Here is a 3,617-nt window from a genome sequence, read left to right as displayed (position 1 = left end):
ACATGACGGCGCATGCGTTGGCGTTGTCGTCGCTGAACGGACGAAGCCGGCGGGGACCTTCCTGTCGTAGGGGCAGCAGGCGAGCCCGTCACCGTGCACTTCTGTGATGGAGTAAATTCGTAAACCGCAAGTCTAGATGCTACGCAGCAATTTTTTCCCTTATATACAAGTCCTAAGAAAATATGAGCATGTCCTACGATTCCATTCTCTTCAACAATAAATAGTCACCTGAAAGACGGTGAAATTGAATCAGACAAAAAGAATAATTCCTACGGCAGCTCCGAGATAAGCCTCCTCGCTCCCTCCATCTCCGTCCCAAGATCGTTTTGACTTTTTAAATGCATAATTTTAGCTATTCACCTAAATATATGTGTCTAGATATATAAGTAATAAACACTATGAATTAAAAAAAGCTAAAAACACTATGAATTAAAAAAAGCTAAAACAACGGAGGGAGTACATCACAACTCCGCTGACTTGAGGCATAAGAGACAGCATACTAAAGGTAAACTCCGAAAATGCAATCAAGCCTGGCCGCTTGATGATCCAGTCCTGGGGATCTTCATGACATCCTCACCTTCACGATGCAGCACATTGTTGAGCCTAAAACAATCACTGAATACCAAAAGCGGACCTCGGGCCTATCAAAGGGGGGAAAATGGCTACCGTTAGGTTTGAGGTATGGATAATATGCATAAAGTAACAGAAAAGATAGTACGATAAAAAAACATGATGATGAACTGTGATTAGTTTCACATAGCATCCCTAATGGTGGCAACTATTCTGTTCAAACATTGATTAGCATCAGCAACTTTACAACTCTGCAAATAAGACGATTGGCAATGGCATAATTTACTGCAGTGACATAATTTACTGACCTCTTTGTTGGCAATCAGCACTGTATCAAGTAGTAAATTTGGTGAAATTAATGAACGAGAAGTGCGGTTAAGGGGTAGAAATCTACCGCATCAAGTCATATTTTTAAAAACAAGTTGGTGATATGTAAAGGTTGTTTGCACTCTTTTTTTGACGTACTCATTTTATATGCAAATTTTAAGGTATTATTGAAAATGGCATAAAAGTAGGTACTGGGATTTTTCATTTAGATTGAGTAATAAGAATATGAACATTATTCAAAACAGCATAGGTGGAGTTGAAATCTATCAACCATCAACAGTGAAAACATAATGATTGCATAAGCACAGGAAAACTAAAATCAAAATAGTGATTCTGCAAAATGGAACAAGCCCCCTACCCCCAAAACTAAAACTAAAATCAAAATAGCTTCAAAATAGTGTCTCATCATATTCTTGCGCACTCACCGTTGCCACCATTTCTCAGCTTTGTCTGCCGGCACCCTACCCCCAGTTGAGAGACGCCGATAGCTCTGCAACAAGCACTAGAATCAGTATAAGTTTGAAGCCCAGCCTAAGTATATAACAAGCAGGTGGACTGCAAACCAGAATAATGTATTTATACCCTCAAGTTCTATTCTGAAGCTAACCACACAACAGATGATATGGAAGTTGTTTTCTATTATGCATGTCAAAGATGCTTAATTTAAATTGTATCATGGCATGACCTTGTGTTGTTCTTAATTAAAAGATTTTAATTCACAGTTGACATGATTGTTGATTGAAAAATCGTAAGTGCGAAGACACAACAAGAGAAAATGGAAAAAACAGGCCATTCCCTAGCTCACAGGATGGTTGACGGTTGACCATGAGATACTGGAAAACAAAAAATATAAACAGTGTTCACAACATTATTGTTACTACTGCCCTAAAAAAAGATTATTGTTACTACATGATGGAGTGGTAAACAACTCAATTTGCATGCCTGTTCATGGAATTATCGCAGCTAAGTGAGTCAAGAATTTGAAGTGCAAGTACAATAGTTGCAAAAGGCTACCAAGTTAACGATGCACAGTTTGCATCCAGACGTAATCAATGGGGCACAAAACAGGAGAATGCAATTCATAAAGAGGTAAGCCCGATGCATAAACTGAACAAGTTCAGAAATTTGTGGCATAACCGCATAAGTCTAAACATTACAAAACAGTTGCAAAATCTCGAAACCATGATAATTGATCAGTGGCATAAACCTGAATTTTCTATTGATATATCAACCCCTAGCAAAGATCTCAATTTCCATACTTAGTGGCAAATTGGTACCATGAGATACTCCCTCCGTTCTTAAATATATGACGCCGTTGACTTTTTACTCTAACTTTGACCACCAATATCTATTGAACGAGTTAGTTAACTAAAGTAAAATGTGTATCATTATGTCTAGTGTCAAATGTACTTTAGATTTAACTCGTAGGTTTATCTGTTTGCAAAAATCTTTGTAGAAAAGACGAATAGTCAAGCGAATGAAAAAAGTAAATGGTGTCATATATTTAAGAACGGAGGGAGTATCAATTCCCTATACAATAGTTGCCAAAACTCTCCAGATATAGAAAAATAAATTAAACAATAATGATAATGATAACTATTATAAGGACACGAAAGAAAAAGAACCACATAGAGACATCAAAGTCTTAGAAGAACGAATACACTAATCGAAGCCATTAAATTGGAATACCGCATCCCGAGCAATAAATTCTACTATTCTTATTTGTAAAGAGCTGGGGAAAAGCCACCACTGTCCAAAGACTAAAAATTCCTTACGAAATAGTAGCAGCCTGATGGGAGAGTGGTTAACTCCCAACCAAAACTCAAATGTATCCAATCAGTGCAAGGGCGGAGGGCCTGTTTCGATATTGGAGGTAAAGATGCTCTCTCTTAGGATTAGGATAAAAAATGACCTAATACCCTCATCAATCCCCACCAATCCGATAGGATTTTTACCAATCCGACCAAACCCTAAAGAGGAAAAGTTCAGGTCAGGTCAAGAAGTTGGTCGCGCGAAGGAGGAAACCTACGGCGGCACGGTTCATAGCACAAGATTTGAGAGGGGGGAGGGGGGATTTAGGGTTTCCCATGCCTATGAGCCCAGTCCAGATCGTGTCAACATATGCAAAGATCAAAGCTTTATCGATCTACGAAGAGTAGCAGGCCCAGATCGTGTCAACGTATGCAAAGATCGAACCTTTATCAATCTACGAAGACTAACAGGCACCTGAGATCTGATGTTTCCTCACCTCAAGGCTATGGCGGGCCGGGAGAAGAGACGGCAGCGGCGGCGTCCTTGGCGCCGCCGGGCGGAAGACTTGGTGCATCTCCAACCCTGTTCCGCCCAAAGAAGCGACCGCCGCGGATCTAGAAGGACCGCAGCTACGGCGGCCGAGCAGCGCCAGGGCCGATCGAATAGCCGCCATCCCCAATCCTCTCTCCCCCCCTCTCTCTCTCCCTCCCTCTCCCTCTCCCTCCTGCGCGTGAAAGCCAAATACAACTTGCCTTTCGAAGTTTTGGTGGTGGCTCCGATTGTGTGTCGTGTGCATGAGGGTTGTGGGCGTTTATGTAGGGGACCTGGACGGCCGGCTTGACCGCCCGGCCGTCCGTCTCTAACTCGGTTCAATAGACCGGCCAGCCCGACTCTGACTCAGTTCAGCTAAACCGACTGACACACCGGTCCGTTACAAGATCAGTCTCAATGGAAGTTTATAAGCATTA

The 3,617-nt window shown here is 41.6% G+C and overlaps 1 long non-coding RNA gene across 1 annotated transcript; it reads right to left on the bottom strand.

Annotated features, from left to right (window-relative positions):
- Nucleotides 1-204: 204 nt before the first annotated feature.
- Nucleotides 205-3,407, bottom strand: LOC117858502 (uncharacterized). Its single transcript, XR_011898346.1, has 3 exons — nt 3,146-3,407; nt 1,323-1,387; nt 205-641 (listed from the first exon to the last, which is right to left on the bottom strand). It is a non-coding gene; the product is annotated as an uncharacterized lncRNA (long non-coding RNA).
- Nucleotides 3,408-3,617: the final 210 nt, after the last annotated feature.

This window comes from Setaria viridis, chromosome 5 (assembly GCF_005286985.2).
Source record: "Setaria viridis chromosome 5, Setaria_viridis_v4.0, whole genome shotgun sequence".
Lineage (NCBI taxonomy): Eukaryota > Viridiplantae > Streptophyta > Magnoliopsida > Poales > Poaceae > Setaria > Setaria viridis.
The sequence above is the reverse complement of the archived record's forward strand: the minus strand, read 5'-3'. Positions and strand labels throughout refer to the sequence as shown.